The following is a 16,384-nucleotide window of genomic DNA, read 5'->3' as shown; positions in this document are numbered from 1 at the left end:
AGCAAAATAACCAGCTAACATCATAATGATAGGGTCAAATTCACACTTAAAAATACTAACCTTAAATGTAAATGGGCTAAATGCTCGAATTAAATGGCACAGACTGGCAAATTGGAAAAGAGTGAAGACCCATCAGTGTGCTGTATTCAGGAAACCCATCTCACGTGCAGAGACACACATAGGCTCAAAATAAAGGGATGGAGGAAGATCTACCAAACAAATGGAAAAAAAAAGGCAGAGGTTGCAATCCTAGTCTCTGATAAAACAGACTTTAAACCAACAAAGATCAAAAGAGACAAAGAAGGCCATTACATAATGGTAAAGGGATGAATTCAACAAGAAGAGCTAACTGTCCTAAATGTATATGAACCCAATACAGGAGCACCCAGATTCATAAAGCAAGTCCTTCGTGACCTACAAAGAGACTTACACTCTCACACAGAAATAATGGGAGAGTTTAACACCTCATTGTCAACATTAGACAGATCAACGAGACAGAAAGTTAACAATGATACCCAGGAATTAAACCCAGCTCTGCACCAAGCGGACCTAATAGGCAACTACAGAACTCGCCACCACAAATCAATAGAATATACATTATTTCCAGCACCACACCACACATATTCCAAAATTGACCACATACTTGGAAGTAAAGCACTCCTCAGCAAATGTAAAAGAACAGAAATCATAACAAACTGTCTCTCAGACCACAGTGCAATCAAACTAGAACTCAGGATTAAGAAACTCACTCAAAACCGCTCAACTACATGGAAGCTGAACAACCTGCTCCTGAATGACTACTGGGTACATAACGAAATGAAGGCAGAAATAAAGATGTTCTTTGAAACCAACGAGAACAAAGACACAACATACCGGAATCTCTGGGACACATTCAAAGCAGTGTGTAGAGGGAAATTTATAGCATTAAATGCCCACAAGAGAAAGCAGGAAAGATCCAAAATTGACACCCTAACATCCCAATTAAAAGAACAAGAGAAGCAAGAGCAAGCACATTCAGAAGCGGTTAGAAGGCAAGAGATAGCTAAAATCAGAGCAGAACTGAAGGAAATAGAGACACAAAAAAACCCTTCAAAAAATCAATGAATCCAGGGGCTGGTTTTGTGAAAAGATCAACAAAATTGATAGACCACTAACAAGACTAATAAAGAAAAAAAGACAGAAGAATCAAATAGACGCAAAAAAAAAAAAATTACAAAGGGGATATCACCACGGATCCCACAGAAATACAAAGTACCATCAGAGAATACTATAAACACCTCTATATAGGTAAACTAGAAAATGTAGAAGAAATGGATAAATTCATTGACACATACACCATCCCAAGACTAAACCAGGAAGAAGTTGAATCTCTGAACAGACCAATAACAGGTTCTGAAGTTGAGGCAATAATTAATAGCTTACCAACCAAAAAAAGTCCAGCACCAGATGGATTCACAGCCGAATTCTACCAGAGGTACAAGGAGGAGCTGGTACCATTCCTTCTGAAACTATTCCAATCAATAGAAAAAGAGGAAATCCTCCCTAACTCATTTTATGAGGCCAGCATCATCCTGATACCAAAGCCGGACAGAGACACAACCAAAAAAGAGAATTTTAGACCAATATCCTTGATTAACATTGATGCAAAAATTCTCAATAAAATACTGGCAAACCGAATCCAGCAGCACATCAAAAAGCTTACCCACCATGGTCAAGTGGGCTTCATCCTTGGGGATACAAGGCTGGTTCAACATACGAAAATCAATAAACGTAATCTAGCATGTAAACAGAATGAAAGACAAAAACCACATGATTAACTCAATAGATGCAGAAAAGACCTTTGACAAAATTCAACATTTCATGCTAAAAACTCTTAATAAATTAGGTATTGATGGGACGTATCTCAAAATAATAAGAGCTATCTATGACAAACCTACAGCCAATGTCATACTGAGTGGACAAAAACTGGAAGCATTCCCTTTGAAAACTGACACAAGACAGGGATGCCCTCTCTCACCACTCCTATTCAACATAGTGTTGGAAGTTCTGGCCAGGGCAATTAGGCAGAAGAAGGGAATAAAGAGCATTCAATTAGGAAAAGAGGAAGTCACACTGTCCCTGTTTGTGATGACACGACTGTATATCCAGAAAACCCCATCATCTCAGCCCACAACCTCCTTAAGCTGATAAGAAACTTCAGCAAAGTCTCAGGATAAAAAATCGATGTGCAAAAATCACAAGCATTCTTATACACCAATAATAGACGGAGAGCCAAATCATGAGTGAACTCCCATTCACAATTGCTTCAAAGAGAATAAAATACCTAGGAATCCAACTTACAGGAGATGGGAAGGACCTCTTCAAGGAGAACTAAAAACCACTGCTCAATGAAATAAAATAGGATCCAAACAAATGGAAGAACATTCCATGCTCATGGGTAGGAAGAATAAATATTGTGAAAATTGCCATACTGCCCAAGGTACTTTATAGATTCAATTCCATCCCCATCAAGCTAACAATGACTTTCTTCACAGAATTGAAAAAAACTACTTTAAAGTTCATATGTAACCAAAAATGAGCCCACATCACCAAGTCAATCTTAAGCCAAAAGAACAAAGCTACAGGCATCACGCTACCTGACTTCAAACTATACTACAAGGCTACAGCCACCAAAACAGCATGGTACTGGCACCAAAACAGAGATATAGACCAATGGAACAGAATATAGCCCTCAGAAATAGTGCCGCAGTTCTACAACTGTCTGATCTTTGATAAACCTGAGAAAAACAAGCAATGGGGAAAGGATTCTCTATTTAATAAATGGTGCTGGGAAAACTAGCTAGACATATGTAGAAAGCTGAAACTGGATCACTTCTTTACACCTTATACAAAAATTAATTCAAGATGGATTAAAGACTTACATGTTATACCTAAAACCATAATAACACTAGAAGAAAACCTAGCCAATACCATTCAGGACATAGGCATGGGCAAGGACCTCATGTATAAAACACCAAAAGCAATGGCAACAGAGGCCAAAATTGGCAAATGGGATCTAATTAAACCAAAGAGTTTCTGCACAGCAAAAGAAACCACCATCAGAGTGAACAGGCAACCTACAGAATGGGAGAAAATTTTTGCAATCTACTCATCTGACAAAGGGTTAATATCCACAATCTACAATGAACCCAAACAAGTTTACAAGAAAAAAGCAAACAACCCCATCAAAAAGTGGACAAAGGATATGAACAGACACTTCTCAAAAGAAGACATTTATGCAGCCAAAAAACAGATAAAAAAATGGTCATCATCACTGGCCATCAGAGAAATGCAAATCAAAACCACAATGAGATACCATCTCACACCAGTTAAAATGGCAATCATTAAAAAGTCAGGAAACCACAGGTGCTGGAGAGGGTGTGGAGAAATAGGAACACTTTTACACTGTTGGTAGGACAGTAAACTAGTTCAACTATTGTGGAAGTCGGTGTGGCATTTCCTCAGGGATCTAGAACTAGAAATACCATTTGACCCAGCCATCCCATTACTGGGTATATACTCAAAGGATTGTAAATCATGCTGCTATAAAGACAGATGCACACATAAGTTTATTGTGGCACTATTCACAATAGCAAAGACTTGGAACCAACCCAAATGTCCAACAACGATAGACTGGATTAAGAAAATGTGGCACATATACCCCATGGAGTACTATGCAGCCATGAAAAATGATGAGTTCATGTCCTTTGTAGGGACATGGATGAAGCTGGAAACCATCATTCTCAGCAAACTATCTCAAGGACAAAAAACCAAACACCACATGTTCTCTCTCATAGATGGGAATTCAACAATGAGAACACATAGACACAGGAAGGGGAACATCACACACCAGGGACTGTTGTGGGGTGGGGGCAGGGGGGAGGGATAGCATTAGGAGATATACCTAATGCTAAATGACGAGTTAGTGGGTGCAGCACAACAACATGGCACATGTATACATATGTAACAAACTTGCACATTGTGCACATGTACCCTAAAAGTTAAAGTATAATAATATTAAAAAATAATGTTTAGTCTTTTGCCTATTTTTTAGTTGGGTATTATAATTATTATTGTTTAGCTTCTGATTTGTATGAGTTTCTGCTATATTTTGAATACTATCGTTTTATCATATATGATTTGCAAATATTTTATCCCATCTTAAATGTTTTCTTATTTTTTGCTGTCCACAATAGTTTAATACACCACAACTTTATGTCTGGTTTTATTGCTATACTTTTGATATTATATTTAAAAAAAATTGCCAAGGCCAGTATCATGGAGGCTTTTCCTACGCTTTTTAAAATACTTTCTTTTAAGAATTTATGTATTAAATTTGTCTTAAGTCAATTTTTGTGTCTGGCATAAGAAATACGATCAAGTTTTATTATTGTGCTTGTGAGTATCCAGTTTTCCCAGCACTAAGTATTGAAAAGGCTACACTTTTTGTATTGTGTATTCATAGTGCCCTTGTCAAAGATTAACTTTAGATGCATAGTTTTACTTCTGGGCTCTGTATTCTGTTCCATTGGTTTTTGTGTGGGTTCCTATAAACGTACCATTCTATTATGTTTACTGTAGTCTTGAAATGTAGTTTTAAATAATAAAGTATAATGTCCCCAGATGTCGTTTTATTCCTCATGATTGCTTTTGCCTTTCAATATTTCTTATAGTTTTATATACATTGCAGAATTTATTTTCTATTACTGTAAAATGTGGCACAGGAATTTTGATAGGAAGTTGGATTAATATACAGATTGCTTTGGATAATATGGCTTTTAGACAATATTCTTCTAATCCATAAACATATAATATGTTTACATTTATTTGTATTTTTTTAAAATTTTTTAAAATTTTATTTTTTATTGTAAAGATCTTTCACCACATTGGTTAAATTTATTGCTAAGAAATCTATTAGATTGTTGCTATTGTAAATGAGATTTTTTTTTCTTTTTTATTGGTTTGTTGCTAGCATACAGAAACAAAACTGATATTTGTATGTTAATTGTATATTCTGCTTCTTTACTGAGTGCATTTATTAGATGCACTATTTATATATAGATGTATTAAATGCACTATTTAAATGTATTATTTATGTTTTTATATATAATATGTCATCTACAAACAGTGACGTTATTTCTTCTTTTCAATTTGGATCTTTTAGCTTCTCTTGCTTAATTTTTTGACGTAGGACTTAATTATTCTATGTAGGACTTCCAGTTCTATGTTAAAATAGAACCGTTAGAATGGGCATAATATAGACTTGCATTGGTGTTTGTGCATTTGAAGGAGCAAACACCTCTTTTCTTTTTTTTTTTTTTTTGTTGTTGTTGTTTTGTTTTTGAGATGGAGTCTCGCTTTGTCACCCAGGCTGGAGTGCTGTGGCACGACCTTGGCTCACTGCAACCTTCACCTCCTGGGTTCAAGCAATTCTCTGCCTCAGCATCCCGAGTAGCTGGGATTACAGGCGCCAACAACCATGCCCGGCTAACTTTTGTATTTTTAGTAGGGACAGTGTTTCACTATATTGTCCAGGCTGGTCTTGAACGCCTGACCTCGGCCTCCCAAAATGCTGGGATTACAGGTTTGGGACACCGTGCCCAGCCATCTCTTTTCATTTTTATAAACTGGTTTTAGTAGGTAAAGATCTTCACCTTTTGGGTCTCAAGACTGATGAGATCTTTACTGGGTTTGCAGTAAAAAGGCTTGTAGCTGCATCACAAGGTCGCTGCCAAATCTGGAGTGAGTTTTACCTTTAGTGGGCTTGTTGCCAGGAGCACGTGTGGTTGTGAGTTCCGTCATGTTTTTCGGCAGGCTGGATTGTATTCAGGGCTTTGTTCTGTGGAGCAGGCACTAGGGAAGGTTCTGCTATATGCTGGGCCTAATAGCAGATGTGTGGGCGAGTGTGGCTTCCACTGAGTACCTAGCAGGGTGCCCCCAGTTTATCTACAAACAGTGACTTTTGAACTGTTTTGTGTGAGTCACGAGTATGATGTCCCCAGCTTTTTTCTTATTAATCATGATTGGTTTGGCCATTCAGCCTACATTGTAGGCTTACATTTTCTATTACTATAAAAATTGGGACAGGGATTTTGATAGGGATTTGAGTTAACTTACAGATTGCTTTGGATAATATGACCCCTTATTAACCAAAGGGCCTGCCTTCTCAAAATGACCCTTTTCGATCTTGGGTTTTAGCGAGGTTTCATAAGGCCCTGTATCCCAAAGCTCACTATATTGCCCAGGCTGTTCTTGAACTCCTGGCCTGGCAGTCCTCCTGCCTCAGGCTCTTAAATGGAGGAGATTACTGTTATGAGCCACTGTGCCTGGATCTCTCATAAATTTATTTTTGTTGACGGATGACTGACTAGTTTTTATTGCTGCAGGGCAATACAAAAGTAGGGACCCCCTATTCCACCACTTTGATAATGTCACTGTCTCCATACATTTCTTCCTTATTTTGTTCTCTTGTATGTTTGTGTGTTATTTTATGTTCAAATATTAAGACCAATAGGCTAGGATTTATACATTGTGTGAAAAGTAAATTAGATAGCCAGCAGGAAACCTATATATATTATAATGTTCTCCTATAAGATTAAGTTTAGTGCAGGCAAAAAGGGCTCATTAAAATTTTCATCCACTTTTTTAAACCTCTGTCCAAACTATAATTTGTGCCCCAATTTTTATTTTATCAATTACTTTTAACCATATTTCATAAAATTTATCTTTTTTCTTTATTTAGAAATGTAAGGCTATTATTTGCTTTTAAAGGCTGTAATACAGCTTTTTTATTTTGTGAAATAATAGCACCAATATTACAAATATTTATAGTGTAGATACTTATTCACTTAAATCTTCCCATTAGAGAATTTCATTAATTATTGTATTGTATTTCTGTAAAATTGTACTGCCACACACTACAAGGCAATGATTCAAAATGCCTGGTCTTCACAGATGCACAGTCACAGTTGAACATAGTAGTTATTTAGAAAAATTATTTTCTAGTGTTATATCAATGTTCCAAACAAGATTTTAAGGGTAAATATTTCTCCCATTCTGATTTTGCAATTCCATGTTAATTGTATTTTTATTTTAGGGTAGGTTCCTTGACATTGGTTTATAGTATTTTTGGTTTTACCTAAGTATTATTTTGGATGACAATCGGCAGCAACTTTTAATGTACAGTTTATGTCAATGTGCAGTTTAATTACAATATGAATCAGCCATAAATTTATTCACAATTCAAGTTTAACAAACTTAATGAAAACTAAGCAAACTAACATTACATGATAAAGCCCCAATCAGCTATCTTATACTTAAGCAAATACACCAAAAAATAGTTAGTAGCTTTATTGCTGCTTTTGTTCAAACTATGGTTTATATTCCCTATGACCAAAGAAATTTCTGATATTTTCCTACCACGCTAAAGAAACAGACAAAAAGACAGTGATTATACTTTCAAGTAGCAGTTTGTTTAGAGCCCCAGATATTCCATCTGTAGACCACTATGCTCATATTTCTTTGTTTTAATAAGGCTGTAGCCCAAAACCTTACATTTTTGTGGAAATTAAAGCTTTTCATTTCCATACTAAAGACAGGACAGTCCCATGATCTAAATCCAAGGGTGATGGCTTAGAGTGAGGAACATTTCTTGTTGACATGGAGATGGTTGAGTTGGTCTACAATAAATCTATGGGAGAGGCAGGTTGTGGTCAGTTGGAAGTGTTGGCTGCCTTCATGGTCTCAAAGTTCTCTGTCAAGTTCACCTCAGCACTGCTGTACTCCTGTTCTGCTCTCAGGTTTGGAATGCTTGGCCAGTAGTGGTTCTCCACATGGTTCTCAACTGCCAGTGCTTTCCTGATCCACTGCCTGCCAGAAATGCAATTGTAGCAGAGGAGACTGGTAAGGGGACAGAAGCCAGAGATGGTAACAGGCTGCTGCCTGGTGGGGGAAGAGAGCAGTGGGCTCTCAATCCTAGCTCACATGCCAAGTGCCATTCTCATCACAGCACCCAGTGGTGTCCCCCATAATGTGCACTGCTGGGCCTGAGGTAAATGGAGAGCCCAGCTAAGGCATAAAGTTGAAAAGGGGCTTTCCAGAGTCCCAAGTGTGCTAGACATCTCAACAGCCATGGAAAGAGTGTTTGTCCTTGTGGCCACTGATAGACAATGATGGGAGCCTGCCCACATTTCAGGGCCTTCTGGAGTCTTCACTTGAGAGTTCAGCTCTGGCAACAGAGGACACTTCTGGTGTCCAGAGATTCTCAGTGACTGGCGGATGTAAAACCAATTGATGGCATCTGCTGGTTTTCTGGGAGCACTGCTTGGCCATCCTTATCTGTGGGCCCCAGCCAAGGCACTGCAGAAAGCTTGGTCTCTGGCTAGCATTCTGGACTGTGAGACAGCGTGGCTGCAGCTAGCACTGGATGGAGAGAGTACAGTGTGGTGAAGTGGGGTAGTGCACATTCTGCCACATGGCCTAGAGTTTCTCGTGACTCTGGGCTGCCAAGGTGTGGTGAACAGAAAGGAATCAGGGAGAGGAGACCATTTCTAGGCCACAGCTCAGGGATGGAGAACACAGGCTGAGCCTGGTGATTGTCCTGTGTTGAGTAGATGAAGCTGGAGTCCGGGGAGACCAAAGAAGCTCAGATAAACTCTGCAGGGCAGAGTATTCAGGTCATGAAAAGGACAAAGTCACAAAACAAAAACTCTCCAGTCTTCAGTTAAATACTGATCAGCACATGTATGTGTGTAAACTACAAGTCTGGGGGAAAAAATACCTGAAGGAAACAGAAAGAACAATGCTTGAACCTCCCACAGAACCAGGCATATTTGGTGTTCCCACCAGCAACAGTGGACAAATCCTATACTTTCCAGACGATTGGATGGAACACTCAGAAAAGAATTGCCTCAGCAGTGCGGAAGATTAGATCTAGGCCGAGGCTGCTAAGGTCCTAATTAACAAGACCTCAAAGAAAACCCTCAAAGAACCAAAATCTTTCCAGATAATTTAACTGCATCCTAGAACATAGCTCAATAATATTATAGGAACCCAACAATATCCAACACACAATAAGATATATTTCATGTTGTCTGCCATCCAGCTGAAAATTACCAGGCATGTGAAGAAAAAGGAAATGTCTCAATAATGAGAAGAAAACTTGATCAATAGATGCAGAAATGGCAAATAAGATGGAATTAGTAAGCAATGATATTAAAATAGTTATTGTAATGATAACATTCCACAAGAAGAAAGTAAAGGGAAGCTAGAACATGGAAGTAGAGACATGGAAGACACAGCTTGAAATTTTAGAGATGAAAAATACAATGTCTGAGATGAAAAATATACTAAATGGCATTTAAAATAGAGTAGATGTTATACAAAAGAGGATTAGTCAACCTGAAGATGTAGCAGTAGAAACTATCAAAAATGGAACATGGAGAAAATAATGGAAAAAATTGAACAGAAAATCAGCACCAACAGGACTAATATATGTTTAATTGGAGTTCCTGAAGAAGGTGGGGAGGAGTAGAAGAAAAAATATTTAAAAAAACTGTGGCTGAAAGAATTTAAATTTGAGAAAAACTGTAATCCCAGAGATCTAAGAACCAAGGAACCCTTAGCACAAGAGACATAAGGATGACGCACTGAAGCACATCATAATCCAATCGCCCCAAACCAGTGACAAAGAGAAAATCTGAAAAGTTACCAAAGGGAAAAGGACAGTATACAGAGAGGAACAAAGATGAAAATGGGCTTAGCGTGGTGGCTCACACCTGTAATCCCAGCACTTTGGGAGGCTGAGGCAGGATGATCACTTGAGCCCAGGAGTTCAAGACCAGCATGGGCAACATGGCAAAACCCCGTCTCTACTAAAAACACAAAAATTAGCAGGGCATGGTGACACGCATCTGTAACCCCAGCTACTCAGGAGGCTGAGGCAGGGAGAATCGCTTGACCCCGGGAGGTGGAGGTTGCAGTGAGCTGAGATGGTGCCATTGCACTCCAGCCTGGGCAACAGAGTGAGACTCTGTCTCAAAAAAAAAGATGGCAGACATCTGGTTAGAAACAATGCAAGGCCAGATGTAATGGCACATGCCTGTTATCCCAGCACTTTGGGAGGCTAAGGCAGGATGATCACTTGAGCCCAGGAGTTCTAGACCAGCCTGGACAATATGGCAAAACCTGGCCTCTACATAAAATGCGAAAATTAGCTGGGTGTGGTGGCGCATGCCTGTAGTCCCAGCTACTTGGGAGGCTGGGGCGAGAGGATTTCTTGAACCAAAGAAGTAAAGGTTTCAGTGAGCTGAAATCATGCCACTGCACTGCAGCCTGGGTGACAGAGCAAGACCCTGTCTCAAAAAAAAAAAAAAAAACAGAAACAATGCATACCAGAGGATAGTAAGAGTGACTTCTATAAAATACTTAAGGATGAAACGATTGTCAGTCTAGAATTCTACATCCAGCAAAAATATCTTTCAAAGATGATAGTGCAATAAAGACTTTCAGACATTGAAAAGTTGAGGAATACATTACCAGCAAGTCCTCACTACAAGGAATATTAAAGGAAATCCTTCAGGCAGAGGGAAAGTGAAACCAGATGGAAGTCCAGATGTAAACAAAAGAATCTAGAGCACCAGAGATGGCAAATGTGTGAGCAAAAATACAACATTAAAAAGCATTTTTAAAAGATAATTGACAGTCTAAGGCAAAAAATGATAACAATTTAATGTGAGTTTACAGCACTTATAGAAGTAAAATGCATGAAAACAACAACACAAAACCCAAAAGGAGGGAAATGAATGGACACTGTTTTAAGGTTCTTATCCTCTATGTGAAGTCGTATAATGTTGATGGCAGCCAATGCTAAGTTAAATACATATACTGTATTAGTCTGTTCTTGTACTGTTATAAAGAAATGTCTGACACTTCTCAAAATAAGACATTTATGCAGCCAAAAAACACATGAAAAAATGCTCATCATCACTGGCCATCAGAGAAATGTGAATCAAAACCACAATATCATCACTGGCCATCAGAGAAATGCAAATCAAAACCACAATGAGATACCATCTCACACCAGTTAGAATGGAGACCATTAAAATGTCAGGAAACAACAGGTGCTGGAGAGGATGCAGAGAAACAGGAACACTTTTACACTGTTGGTGGGACTGTAAACTAGCTCAACCATTGTGGAAGTCAGTGTGGCGATTCTTCTAGAAATACCATTTGACCCAGCCATCCCATTACTGGGTATATACCCAAATTATTATAAATCATGCTGCTATAAAGACACATGCACACATATGTTTATGCGGCACTATTCACAATAGCAAAGACTTGGAGTCAACACAACTGTCCAACAATGATAGACTGGATTAAGAAAATGTGGCACATATACACCATGGAATAGTATGCAGCCATAAAAATTGATGAGTTCATGTCCTTTATAGAGACATGGATGAAGCTGGAAACAATCATTCTCAGCAAACTACCGCAAGGACAGAAAACGAAACTCCTCCTCTTCTCACTCATATGTGGGAATTGAACAATGAGAACACATGGACACAGGAAGGGGGACATCACACACCAGGGACAGTTGTGGATTGGGGGGAGGGGGTAGTGATAGTATTAGGAAACATACCTAATGCTAAATGACGAGTTAATGGGTGCAGCACACCAACATGACACATGTATTCATATGTAACAAACTTGCACATTGTGCACATGTACCCTAAAACTTAAAGTACAATAATAATAATTTAAAAATAATAATAAATAAATTAAAAAAAAGAAATGTCTGAGACTGGGGCTGGGCATGGTGGCTTACGCCTGTAATCCCAGCACTTTGGGAGGCTGAGGCGGGTGGATTATGAGTTCAAGCAATTGGGACCATCCTGTCCAATATGGTGAAAACCTGTCTCTACTAAAAATACAAAAAAAAATTAGGTGGGCTTTGTGGCATATGCCTGTAGTCCCAGCTAAGCTACTTGGGAGGATGAGGCAGCAGAATCACTTGAACCAGGGAGGCGGAAGTTGCAGTGAGCTGAGACTGCACCACTGCACTGCAGCCTGGGAGACAGAGTGAGACTACGTCTCAAAAAAAAAAAAATGTCTGAGACTGGGGAATTTATGATGAAAAGAGGTTTAATTGGCTCACAGTTCTGCAGGCTGCACAGGAAACGTGATTCTGTCATCTGCTCGGCTTCTGGGGAGGCCTCAGGGAGCTTACAATCATGACAGAAGGCAAAGGGGAAGCAGGCGCAACTTATGTGACTGGAGCAAGAGGAAGAGAGAGGGGGGGAGTTGCCACACACTATTAAACAACCAGATCTTGTGAGAACTCACTCGCTATGTGGTACCAAGCGAGGATGATGATAAACCATGAGAAACTGGCTCCATGATCCAATCACATCCCTCCAGGCCCCACGTTTGGCATTGGGAATTACATTTCCACATGAGATTTGGGTAGGGACACAGATCCAAACCATATGATATACCATAAACCATAAAGCAATGATTAAAACTGAAAACCAAATGAAGCAAAAATAGTTAGACGTAAAAGGCCAAAAAACAAGATTAAATGAAATAAAAATACTCAACAAATTCAAAAGGAGTCAGAGAAAGAAGAAAAGGAGAAGAAACTACAGATGGGACAAATAGAAAGCAAACAGGAAGATGACCAATTAAAACCAAACTCTCCGGCATTCCACCAGTTGCGTGTGATTATTTAGCAACTCTCTGCCTCTGACAATACCTGTCACACAGGTTTGTCATCAGAGATTGTCACATGTGATATGGAAAGCCTGCTGTTTGCAGACCTGCAATCATTATACATTAGCTTGTATTGTTCGTAGCAGAGACCCAGGTCTCTGTGTTGGTTATGCTGAGAGCTCCCTTCTCATTGCTCGGTTTTCCTCCTCCTTTGATCCCTTTCTGTACTTCCACGCCCCACACCATCTGGTTGGAGAAGATTCTCAGCCTCTCGGTCTGCAAATGTTCAAAGTCCGTGTATCAAATAGCCAACAAATGTATTTCAGTACGTTTATCTGCTACCCAGTGATCCAGGAGAAATGCTTTCCTTTCTGCAAGAAGTCCGTGGCTGCTGATGCCAACAATGTGTTCTGTCTGTCCTCTTCTCTTTTCTGATCTGCATATTCTCAACTGCCCTGCACTTCTGGGAAGACTTTACACAGGGACAACTATGAGTTTTTGTAAGAAGATGAGAAGTCACCACTTTGGTAACCATCCATTAGACATTCCAATATTGCTGCAGACATGGACTCTAGCATGTTCTCTTCTTCTCTGACACCCACCCCTTCCCCCATTGGCCACAGCAACTTGGGTTTGCTCTTCAGCTATTGCAGGGCCTACCTCTGGGGAACTGTGACTTGCTTTATACCCTATCCAATAACACAGTGTGTCCTTATACACAGCAGGTGTTCAATATACATCTGTTGAAGGGATTTCATCACAGTTGAATCTGTGGAGAGTTCAGCAGATAAGTGAGTTGCTCAAGATGGTCAGAGGCTGTTTTATTCCATTTGGGCTACCGTAACAAAATACCTTAGCCTAGGGGGCTTATAAGCAGCAGAAATTTATGTCTCATAGGTCTGGATGCTGGCAAGTGGAAGGTCAAGGTAGTGTCTGTTGAGGGCCTGTTCCTTATAGAAGGCACCTCCTAGCTGTGTCCTCACATGGTGGAAGGGGAGAACAAGCTCCCTTGGCTCCCTTTTACAAGGCCACTTATCCCATTAATGGGGTCTTTGCTTTCATGATGAAATCACTTCCTAAAGTCTTTGCCTCCTCCTAATTCAAACCTAACCTATCAGGGGTTAGGTTTCAACACACGGATTTTAGGGGCACAAAAACATTGACTATAGCAGAGACATAGCTGTACCTGGGTCTGGGACCTTCTGGGTCCAGCTCCATTATGACAACCACACTGCCCATGGTCTCCCACATGATGTAATTCTGTTCTGTGACATTGTGCCCACGAGGCAGGGATGCAGTAGAGGCCTCTTCAGACATGGCTTGTTCTTGGTATGTCCGCATGGCTTTGTGATGCAGACCTGGAAGAATCCACCAGCTGCCCACTCTCATGCCTGACTCAGGTTCGTGGGTCCCTCCAGGCCCATGTCAGCCCGTCAATGTTTTCCTTGCCTCACCTCCCTGGATTCCCTTCTGAACTCAGGGAACATGGAGGGAGCCGGGAGTCTCTGTTTTTAGTTCATGCTCTTGTCTCCTATTTGCGAACAATGCCCAGGCAAGGGAATCTCTTTCCTACTGTTTTCTAAGAACATCAGGGACTTCCTTCAAACTCTTCACCTACTCCCTCCACTAATCCCTTCTCCCTCAGGGACACAGGGCAAAAGCCCACTTCCTGTGTGAAGATCCTTCCACAGTGTGGCTCTTTGGTTTTCTGCGGGTATCCAGAAAAAAGCTAAAGGTGAATGCACTCCGGAATCCAGAAGCACTGGCGATTTTCTCACCTTAGCTCAGAGAGCATCCCCACAGACACCCCTCGCCCCACCCCGGGCCCCCTGAATCCATACCATAAAATGTATCTCAGTTTGTTCAACTAGGGAGCCCGTTGAGTATTTAATCCCTATTTAAAGATGGTGTTTATTTTATTTTTGAGTTTAAATTAGTCAGCCTCAGGATACAGAATTAGATAAGGCCGGGATTTAGCTCCCCTGGAATGATTCATTTCACATCAAGCCTTCTTAACTCTTTGGCTGCAGAGGGGAAGTGCCTATGTCTTTCTCTGCAGAGTTGCCTAGGGCTGGCCAGGTGAATAGACATGCTCCCTCCTCCCCATCCTGCCAGCCAGGGCACGGTGTGTGCTTATGATGCATGGAGTTAGAATACTAGCCTTTTCAACACAACAGTCTTAAATCCTCACACAGGGAAATAGAGATAATATACAAGCAGGAAAAAAAGAAAAAGAAGCAGTCTTGAATTCTGCTACCTAAAGATAACCATTGTTACCATGTAGGCAAGCTTCCTTTCATGCTGTGTCAAGTGTTTAAAAAATATGGCTCAATATTACAAACACACAGGACTATGTAGGGGATAATGACATCAAACTTTCATGTACCTCCCAGTTAAAATTCAAACGTGGTAGCTTTTGGATGCATTTGCTCTGGAGTTTAAGGGAAGAAAACTATGGATTCAGCCATAATGTTCACGCTGACACTCGAGTTATATATCCCTTTTCCAGTCCAGCTACCGCCTCCCTCCCCACCATTCTGAAGTCAATATGTGTCTTCCCATCCATGATTAATACCTAGTGTGCCTGTCCATGAAGAATGGATAGTGCTCTTTGGTCTGTTTTTTGCAATTTTATACAAATATCAGTCTGTACATACTCTCCTGAAAGTTGCTTTTTCCTTGAACAATATCTTCCAGATGAATCTAGAATCCTGCATTTCTGGTGAGCAGAGGATGCGCAACGCCCCCTTCAACCCCCACCCCAAGGTGATGCTGATGTTCTGGTCCAAGGCCTGCTCATAGCCTGGTGAGGCTTGGGGTCTTGGGACAGGTCTGTTGTCAGCCCTTCCTTCCTAGGAAGCACAGCCAGATGACCTTGGGGCTGGAGACCTCACTAGGCCCCTCGCCAGCAGTGCCCACATCCATCTTCATTCATCTTCATCAATATTTGTTATCACACTTTCTGATATTGTTCCTAGATATTGCTGTGCAGCTGAATGCGTGCCTTGTGTTTCCCAGGCCTTCGGGTCTCCTCCTCTGTGAATAGCTCCTGGCCCATATGTCTGTTGGGTCTTTGGTTTCTCCTTGCTGACTTGTAAGTGTTTTATTTTATTTTTTTTTTTGATGGAGTTTTGCACTTAATGACTACGTGGGAGTGCAATGGCATGATAGCAGCTCACCACAACTTCTGTCTCCTGGGTTCAAGCGATTCTCCTGCCTAAGCCTCCTGAGTAGATGGGATTACAGGTAAGTGCCACGACGTCCAGCTAATTTTGTACTTTTAGTAGAGACAGGGTTTCTCCATGTTGGTCAGACTGGTCTCGAACTCCCGACCTCAGGTGATCCACCCATCTCAGCTTCCCAAAGTGCTGGGATTACAGGCATGAGCCACCACTTCTGGCCAATTTTGATTTTAATGATCTGGATATCAATGATTTTTTGGCCAAATACCTTAAAAATATGTTTTCCCTAGTGGTGCACTGTATTAGTCCATTTTCACACTGCCGATAAAGACATACCACAGACTGGGAAGAAAAAGAAGTTTAACTGGACTTGCAGTTCCACATGACTGAAGAGGCCTCAGAATCATAAAGGGAGGTGAAAGGCACTTCTTACATGGCAGTGGCCAGAG

Source organism: Pongo abelii, chromosome 13, assembly GCF_028885655.2.
Source record: "Pongo abelii isolate AG06213 chromosome 13, NHGRI_mPonAbe1-v2.0_pri, whole genome shotgun sequence".
NCBI lineage: Eukaryota > Metazoa > Chordata > Mammalia > Primates > Hominidae > Pongo > Pongo abelii.
Note: the sequence above shows the minus strand (reverse complement) of the source record.